Consider the following 10,571-nt stretch of genomic DNA (forward strand, 5'->3'; position numbering starts at 1 on the left):
AAACAAATCTTCTAAATCTATTTTATACATTAAAGTAGTTAGCAAAAGTTGAGCACTTTACTGATCTAGGGAAGAGGAGAAACATACCCCCACTTAAATCAAACTTTGAGACTTAAAAACCTACAATATCTGAAATGAAAAATACATGAATGAGACTAACAGCTAATTAGACATTTCAGAAGAAAAGATTAGTGAAACTGAAAATGTAGTAATAGAAACTGTCCCAAATGAAATACAAAAAGAAAAAAACTGAAGAAAAAGTGAAGGAAGCATCAGTAGGCTGAAGTGCAACTTCTAAAGTTCTAATATATTTATTTTAGTCCTCAAATAAAATGAGGGTGCCCACATTTTGACAAAAATTTTCCAAATTTGATGAAAACTCTGAATCCACATATCCAAGAGCCCCAATTATCCTCAAGCATAAGAATTATGAAGAAAGCTACACAACACATCATAATCAAATTTATTATAACCTGTGAAAAACATAAAATCTTAAAAGCAACCCGAAAAAATGACAAATTATATAGAGAGGAATAAAGACAAAGAGAGCAAACTTCTTATCAGAAATATTGAAAGTCACGATATAAAAAGGTAAAATATTTAATATATTAAAATGAAAAAAAACTATCTTTTAGGATGATGTAACTGTTGAAAATATCTTAAGAATGAAAGCAAAACAAAAAATTATTAGACATACAAAAGTTGAAAACATTCATCACAAACATATTTGCACTATGAAACATTTTAAAGGAAATCCTTTCAGAAAATAATATAGTTGGACATCAGGATCCACACAAAGGATTGAAGAGCATCAGAATTGGTAACTATGTTGCTGAATAGGAAAGGCTTGTGCATTATATTTTTCCATTTTGATTTTTAATCTAATTATGTGTTTATGTTTGAAGTGCATTTTTCTTAACTGCACATCAGAGTTCCACGTGCCAAAGCAATATAACAATCTCTGCCTTTAAATAGGGGTCTTTAGAACATTTACATTTAATGTGATTATTGTGACAGTTTAGTTCAACAACTATATATGCAAGAGATCAATTCCTTGAAAGACATAAACTATCAATGATGATCCAAGAAGAAATTTGTAATCTGAATAGCCATATATCTATTAAATAAATTTAATTTATGGTTAAAAACTTTCCCACAAAGAAAATTGGCTCAGATGGCTTCACTGACGAATTCTACCAAGCACATAAGGAAGAAACAATATCAGTTAAATGCAAAATTATCCAGAAAATTAAGTGAACAAAATACTTCCCAAATAATTTTATGAAGTCAGCCTTGATATCCAACACAAACAAAAAGATGTTAAAAAAGAAAATAGAGACCTATATACTTAATGGATATAGATATCATAATTCTTAAAAAAGTTTTAGCATTGGTATTCAAACAATATTTAAAAAGGATAATACATCCTGACTGTGGAATTTATCTCACATTTTCAAAGTTGGTTCAATATTTGAAAAATATTGTATGCAATTGATGTATTAACATACTAAAACCTAAAAATCGTAAATCATCTTAATACATTCAGAAAAAGCATGTGTCAAAATGTGACATTGATTCCTCATAAAAACTTCATCAAAGTAAGAATAGAAGGGAATCTCCTCAATTTAATACATGAAAAACTTACAGTTAACGTTATACTTGTGAAAGACTGAACACTTAATTCCTAAGAAAAATAACAAGGGATATATGTCTATACCTTCCAATTCTATTTTGGAGAGAAAAATAAGGTCTTACAATAAGAAAAATAAGGTCTCAAGTCAAGAAGATGAAATACAAGTATCCATTGGAAAGTAAGAAGAAAATGGTGTTTATTTGTAAACATATTTGTCTATTTAGAAAATTCTAGATAATCTAAAAACACTACAAGGACTAACAAATAAGTTTAGTAATGTTGATTACTAGATCAACAAAAAATTAAATTGTGTGTATGTATCTTCATTTTTAAGACAGCAATTAAAATTTGGAATTTGAAATAAAAAAATACCTTCACACTAGCATCAAATAAAAGGAAATAATTAAGGATAAACCTAATAAAATATTTCCAAGACTGGTACTCTGAACACTACAAAAAATACTGACAGAATTAAAGAACAGATAAATAAATGAAGGGATAAAATAAGTTCACACATCAGAGGCTTAATATTATTAAATGTCAGTTATCTCTTAATTGCCTAAAGATAAATACCTATCAAAAACCAGCAGAATTTTTGTTGTAATCTGTAGATTAATTATAAAATGAATATGACAACACAAAGAAACTTGAATAGCCAAAACCATTGTGAAAAAGAACATATTTTAAAGATATATACTACTTGATTTCAGAAATTATTATAAAGCTATATTGCTCAGGACTATGTAGTGTTTGCATAAAATTAGATCAATCAATGGAAGACATTAGTGGGTAGATACAAACCCAAACATACATGATTATCAGATTTTCAACAAAGATGCAAAGGCAAAGCAGTGGAGAAAGAATAGTCTTGAGAGACTGAATATACAAATGGACAATGTCCAGGCCAAATTAAAAATAAAACTCTGACCCACTATCTGCAGCAATTAGTTAAGAAACTGCATTACTATCTGTAGCAACCAGTCCGTGAAGCTATGCCACTATATGGTAACCAGTCCAGGAAATGAAAACACAATCCCTGTAACAATCACCCCAAAATAGCCAAGACTTGATTCAATAACTGACAGCTTCCCTAATTTAATCCCTATTTCCAATTTAGGATCAACAGGAAAAAAACAAATATACTTTTTCAACCAATTACACAAGACACTCCGCTTCTGGTTAGCCTGCCTTCAGCTTCCCCACACCAACATCCTCCAGCCAGAGCACTTGAAGTCTTCCTGTTTTCCCCTGTAAAGCTCTGCCTGTCTCTGAGTCTCTGCTAAATGTAAGTCATGGTGGCTGACACCTCACTATAGAAAACTCTGAGTAAATAGCTCTTGTTCTTATGTAGGACTCTTCAGTTATTTCTGCAGTTTTTAAAATATATGCTGCAGGAACAAGAGGATATTACACATGATGTGTACATGAGTGTGTGTGTACATTTGTTGTGTGTGTGTTTTCCTGTCTCCCCCACTAGGATGCCAATTCTGTGAGAGCAGAATATTTGTCTAGTGTTGTCAGATTTTTATCTAATTTGTCATTTGTTGTATTTCCGGCCTTTAGGATAGAGTCTGCGCATAGTAGATATTAGGTAAATATTTATTGGATAGATAGATTAGCCCCAACTGGACCCCACAAGATTTGCAAGAAAATGGATGAAATCAGAATAAAGGCTGGATTGTAATCAATAGTAATGCAACAATGTTGGTTTCTCAATTTTGAAAAAAATACTATATTAATGTAAGATACTAGGTGAGAATTACATGGACACCCTGTAGTATCTGGAACTTTTCTATAAGTCTTAAAATCATTCCTAAATAAAAAGTTTATTTTAAAAGACTAAATATAATATATACCTGAGTAAATTAAAGCAACATTAAAATGCTTTATATTGATTAACTGAGCAATAAAAATAACAAAAGCATAATAATTATTTTGGATCAATTTTGAGGCAATTCAATTCATTTTTATAAACGTGTGTCTTTAAAACCAAGTTACTCCTTGTTTCAACAAAAGTGTACTTTTTTAAATATGGTCTTACTGGTGTCAAATTCCTAGGTTCTTAACTGTGCTGTGAGAAAGAATTCAAGGACACAGCACAGATCAAGCAAGCAGGTAGCAAGTTTATTGAGTACACAAGCAAGAGGGGCATGCAGGCACTCTTGCAAGAGGAGAAAGGGGAGAGGCCTCTATTATCGAGTATACATGCAAGAGGGGCAGGCGGGCACTCCCCCAGAAAGGAGAGGTGAAAGGCGTGCAATACTGTGAGGAGGGTTTGCTTTTACAGTTTTTCTGTTCCTACTGTAATTTTCTATTAACTATTTTACTGTCCTCCCCCACTTCCTCCTTTGCTGAAGCCTGATTGTAGGTAACTCACTCAGAAGCCAAGTGCTGTTTACTGTCATTTCCCTCAGAGATATCTTTCTCCTTACAGATCAATCAATGGAAGAAATTAGTGGGTAGATACTGATTGCTTCCTGGAATTTTCCCTTTGCTCATTAGCCAGCCACTGCCCAAATTCTAACCCCGCCTCTATCTTATTTTTATTCTTTCCATAACATTGCTTGAAATCCTTCAAAGTTACATTTTATGATTAATTAAATTGAAATTGAGGGTATTTTCTATGGATTCTTCTCTGTTGTCCACAGTTTCATACTTTTTAAAACCTTATCCAACACCGTTAATCTCAAATTAGTTTTTAAGTTGCTTTTTCTTCCATTTTTTGAGATAAAAATATTCATGGTGATGTGATACAACATTTTTTTTTCAGTGGCTTTAATTCCACTTTTCAAAGATGGCTCATATTCCTTCCTTCGCTTCCAATTCTCTTCTTTTGTTTTCACCTTAATTCCTGCCCTTCACTTGTCACCCAGCAAAGAATCAAGGGATACAAGAAGACTGAATTCAGTAGGAAAAGGCTTCTATTTTCTTTTTCTAACCTCAAACTACACCTAAAAAAATCATATTACTCTTGTGCCATACCCATCTGTATTAGTTAGGGTTCTCTAGGGAAACAGAATCAACAAGAGATATCTATAAATATAAGATTTATAAAAGTATCTCACGAACTGTGAGTACACATGAATCCAAATTCTGTAGGGTAGGCAGCAAACTGGCAACTCCAATGAAGATGTTTGATGAACTCCTCAGGCAGTGAACTGGCAACTTCAATGAATTCCTCAGGAAATGCTTCACTGGTTAGCCAAAGAAGTGAAGATCTTCTGTCTGTCTTACTTAAGTCTTCAACTGATTGGAGTAAATCCAGCTGATTGCATTCTCTCATTATGGAAGACATACCCTTCATTGATGTAATCAGTCACAGCTGCAGCCAATTGACTGATGATTTAATAAACCAGCCTTCTGGCTTATTAACCAGACACAAATGTCCTTGCAGTAATGGTTAGACCAGTGCTTGCTTGACCAGACACCTGGGTACCATCACCTGGCCAAGCTGACACGTGAACCTAATGATCACACCATCTTTCCTTTCCTCACAACCAGCTGACTACCACCAGCTAAAGTACAACAAAGGAAGCTTAATTAAAGGCCAATGTCAGGACACTACTTATTTGCCATCACCAATATTAAGAACACTGGATAAAGAAATTCTGTTTTTTTCCAACTTGCAATTAAGATTTGTCAGTTATTTTAAACATAAAATAAAATAAAATAAAATAAAATAGTCATCTCAAAATTAGAATATGTAGTCAATTCTAGCAGTGGAAGTTTTTAACAAGTAAATTTTGTTTCTTGCTTGGAAACTAAATAATTAAGACAAAATATTTACAGTATATGAGCTGATTATAATTCAGTGTTGGTCTGTTGATCTTCATGGGACAGCTCAGTCATATATGCTCTATTTCTTTCAATAAACTAAAAAGAGTAACTAAATACAATTTAAAATCATTTTAATGCATGGAATTAAAAATTTTAAATATTCCTAAAATCCAAGTAAATTAATTTATTATAGATAAAATACATTTTCACAGATCTAAAAGATTTTTCATCATTTTTGTATCTAAAAACCAGATGAATTGGGTGCCCTAGAATCATTATCCAATATTTCAGAATATACAAAATATACTCAGTCTTCATATTTTTATTCAATTTTATTGAGGTATATTCACATATCATACAACTATCCAAAGCGTACTATCAATTGTTCACAGTATCATCACACAGTTGTGCATTTATCACCCCAACCTAATTTTTGAACATTTTCCTTGTGTCAGAAAAAGTAAAAATAAGAATAAAAAATAAAAGTAAAAAAGGACATCCCAATCATCCCCCCTTCCCACGCTATTGTTCATTTAGTTTTTTGTCCCCATTTTCCTACTCATCCATCCATACCCTGGGTAAAGGGAGTGTGATCCACAAGGCTTTCACAATCACTCTGTCACCTCTTGTAAGCTACATTGTTACACAATTGTCTTCAAGAGGCAAGGCTACTGGATTGCAATTTGATAGTTTCTGGTATTTACTTCTAGCTATTCCAATGCCTTAAAACCTAAAAAGGGTTATCTATACAGTGCATAAGAATGTCCACTAGAGTGACCTCTCAACTCTATTTGGAATCTCTCAGCCACTGAAACTTTATTTCATTTCATTTTGCAACCCCCTTTTGGTCAAGATATTCTCAATCCCACAATGTTAGGTGCAGATTCATCCCCAGAAGCCATATTCCACGTTTCCAGGGAGATTTACACCCCTGGGTGTCAGATCCCATGTGGGGGGGAGGGCACTGAGTTCATCTGCTGAGTTGGCTTAGCTAGAGTGAGAGGGCCACATCTGAGCAACAAAGAGGTACTCAGGCACAATTATAAGCAGGTTTAGCCTATCCTTTGCAGTAACAAGTTTCATAAGGGTGAGTGCCATGATAGAGGGCTTGGCACATCAAATCACCAGTCCTCAACATTTGTGAGAACATTAATAACAATCCAGATGAAGAAGCCCAACACCTCTGCAATTTCCCCCAGCTCCTCAGGGTGGCCCTGCATATGTACTTTTATTCTCTGTCCAAATTACTTCAGGATGTGTCACTATTTCACACTAACCTATGCAAACCTACCAGGTCTCACTTCCTATTAAAAGTTCCATGCAATTATGGTATTTGAACAAACTGTATAAGTTAAATTGTTTAGGAAATATAGAACTTGCACCAATTAAACTTCTCTTCCCTTGGTCTCACATGGAATTTAAAGTTTAACCCTTTAGCCTTTGGCCCAACTTGCCTAACCACATCTGCTTCATTCATATCTTTAGTTGAAGTCTGGACACTTTTTCAGCTTTTTTTTAACACTTGTTGTATGTGTTAATACTGACATTTACATCTGCTTAGTTCTAGCTCTGAGGTTCAGGTGTCACACATATACCCAAAGTTCCAGGGGTCAATAAGGTTAAACACAAAGGGATCAGCATCAATCTGGAGATAGCTATTACAATTCAGGAATAGTTGTGACTGCTGTAAGAGCTTACAATCTAGGGACAGTTAAAATAAGTGTTCCCCTGATAAGCTGAGCTCTAAGGTTCAATTCTGAGTTTACACATTGTAGTTAGTCCATATTGATTAGGCATTATAGTGCTTGCATTTGTTTCTGGTGTAGTTCACTCATAATACTATCTACAGGTTCCATTCACCTCACTGCTTGTCTCACAGATTCACTCCTTCTAACAAATCCGTATGTACACACAAGTTCACCATTCTGTTGCTTAGTCGATGTACCCTTAGGCCACCTCCACCCATTGCAAATCATGCATACTATCTCCATAAACACCAGTGTGCAAATGTCCATGTATATCCCTGCTCTCAGATCCTCCAACTATGCCCTGTAATGAGGTTGCAGGACCTTATGGCACCCATATACTTAGCTTCATGTTGAACCACCCCACTGTCCCCCAGAAAAGCTATGTGTATATTTCTCTCTCCATGTTTTCTCCAGCACTTTTATCCCTGTTTATATTTTTCCACATAATTTTTTTATCTTCATTTTATTGAGATATATTCACATACCACACAGTCATAGAAAACAAATCGTACTTTCGATTGTTTACAGTACCATTACATAGTTGTACATTCATCACCTAAATCAATCCCTGACACCTTCCTTAGCACACACACAAAAATAACAAGAATAATAATTAGAGTGAAAAAGAGCAATTGAAGTAAAAAAGAACACTGGGTACCTTTGTCTGTTTGTTTCCTTCCCCTATTTTTCTACTCATCCATCCCTAAACTAGACAAAGTGGAGTGTGGTCCTTATGGCTTTCCCAATTCCATTGTCACCCCTCATAAGCTACATTTTTATACAACTGTCTTCGAGATTCATGGGTTCTGGGTTGTAGTTTGATGGTTTCAGGTATCCACCACCAGCTAAATTCTTTAGAACCTAAAAAGGGTTGTCTAAAGTGTGCGTAAGAGTGCCCACCAGAGTGACCTCTCGGCTCCTTTTGGAATCTCTCTGCCACTGAAGCTTATTTCATTTCCTTTCACATCCCCCTTTTGGTCAAGAAGATGTTCTCCATCCCACGATGCCGGGTCTACATTTCTCCCTGGGAGTCATATTCCACGTTGCCAGGGAGATTCACTCCCCTGGGTGTCTGATCCCACGTAGGGGGGAGGGCAGTGATTTCACCTTTCAAGTTGGCTTAGCCAGAGAGAGAGGGCCACATCTGAGCAACAAAGAGGCATTTGGGAGGAGGCTCTTAGGCACAACCATAGGGAGGCCTAGCCTCTCCTTTGCAGCAACCGTCTTCCCAAGGGTAAAACTTATGGTAGAGGGCTCAACCCATCAAACCACCAGTCCCCTATGTCTGTGGTCATGTTAGCAACCATGGAGGTGGGGTAGGCAAATACCCCTGCATTCTCCACAGGCTCCTCAAGGGGGCACTACATCTTTTTTTTTCCTTGTTTTTCTTTTTTTTTTTTTTAACTTTCCCTTCTTTTTTAAATCAACTGTATGAAAAAAAAGTTAAAAAGAAAACAAACATACAATAAAAGAACATTTCAAAGAGACCATAACAAGGGAGTAAGAAAAAGACAACTAACTTAAGATAACTGCTTAACTTCCAACATGTTCCTACTTTACCCCAAGAAAGTTACCTAATATAGCAACATTTCTGTGAACTTGTTCCTACTATATCCATCAGAAATTAACAGACCATAGACATTCCTGGGCATCCCCAGAACGTTAAATAGCTTATCTGTTCTTCTTGGATTATTGTTCCCCCTTCCTTAATTGCTCTCTACTGCTAGTTCCCCTACATTCTACAATATAAACCATCTGTTTTACATTTTTCAAAGTTCACATTAGTGGTAGCATATAATATTTCTCTTTTTGTGCCTGGCTTATTTCGCTCAGCATTATGTCTTCAAGGTTCATCCATGTTGTCATATGTTTCACGAGATCGTTCCTTCTTACTGCCGCGTAGTATTCCATCGTGTGTATATACCACATTTTATTTATCCACTCATCTGTTGAAGGACATTTGGGTTGTTTCCATCTCTTGCCAATTGTGAGTAATGCTGCTATGAACATTGGCGTGCAGATATCTGTTCGTGTCACTGCTTTCCGATCTTCCGGGTATACACCGAGAAGTGCAATCGCTGGATCGAATGGTAACTCTATATCTAGTTTTCTAAGGAACTGCCAGACTGACTTCCAGAGTGGCTGAACCATTATACAGTCCCACCAACAATGAATAAGAGTTCCAATTTCTCCACATCCCCTCCAGCATTTGTAGTTTCCTGTTTGTTTAATGGCAGCCATTCTAACCGGTGTTAGATGGTATCTCATTGTGGTCTTAATTTGCATCTCTCTAATAGCTAGTGAAGCTAAACATTTTTTCATGTGTTTCTTGGCCATTTGTATTTCCTCTTCAGAGAACTGTCTTTTCATATCTTTTGCCCATTTTATAATTGGGCTGTCTGTACTATTGTCATTGAGTTGTAGGATTTCTTTGTATATGCAAGATATCAGTCTTTTGTCAGATACATGGTTTCCAAAAATTTTTTCCCATTGAGTTGGCTGCCTCTTTACCTTTTTGAGAAATTCCTTTGAGGTGCAGAAACTTCTAAGCTTGAGGAGCTCCCATTTATCTATTTTCTCTTTTGTTGCTTGTGCTTTGGGTGTAAAGTCTAGGAAGTGGCCGCCTAATACAAGGTCTTGAAGATGTTTTCCTACATTATCTTCTAGGAGTTTTATGGTACTTTCTTTTATATTGAGATCTTTGGTCCATTTTGAGTTAATTTTTGTGTAGGGTGAGAGGTAGGGGTCCTCTTTCATTCTTTTGGATATGGATATCCAACTCTCCCAGCCCCATTTGTTGAAAAGACCATTATGACTCAGTTCAGTGACTTTGGGGGCCTTATCAAAGATCAGTCGGCCATAGATCTGAGGGTCTATCTTTGAATTCTCAATTCGACTCCATTGATCTATATGTCTATCTTTGTGCCAGTACCATGCTGTTTTGGCAACTGTGGCTTTATAATAAGCTTCAAAGTCAGGGAGTGTAAGTCCTCCCACTTCGTTTTTCTTTTTTAGAGTGTCTTTAGCAATTCGAGGCATCTTCCCTTTCCAAATAAATTTGATAACTAGCTTTTCCAAGTCTGCAAAGTAGGTTGTTGGAATTTTGATTGGGATTGCATTGAATCTGTAGATGAGTTTGGGTAGAATTGACATCTTAATGACATTTAGCCTTCCTATCCATGAACATGGAATATTTTTCCATCTTTTAAGGTCCCCTTCTATTTCTTTTAGTAGAGTTATGTAGTTTTCTTTGTATAGGTCTTTTACATCTTTGGTTAAGTTTATTGCTAGGTACTTGATTTTTTTAGTTGCTATTGAAAATGGTATCTTTTTCTTGAGTGTCTCTTCAGTTTGTTCATTTCTAGCATATAGAAACATTACTGACTTATGTGCATTAATCTTGTATCCCGCTA

The sequence above is a fragment of the Choloepus didactylus genome, chromosome 9, assembly GCF_015220235.1.
Source record: "Choloepus didactylus isolate mChoDid1 chromosome 9, mChoDid1.pri, whole genome shotgun sequence".
In the NCBI taxonomy this organism is placed as follows: Eukaryota; Metazoa; Chordata; class Mammalia; order Pilosa; family Megalonychidae; genus Choloepus; species Choloepus didactylus.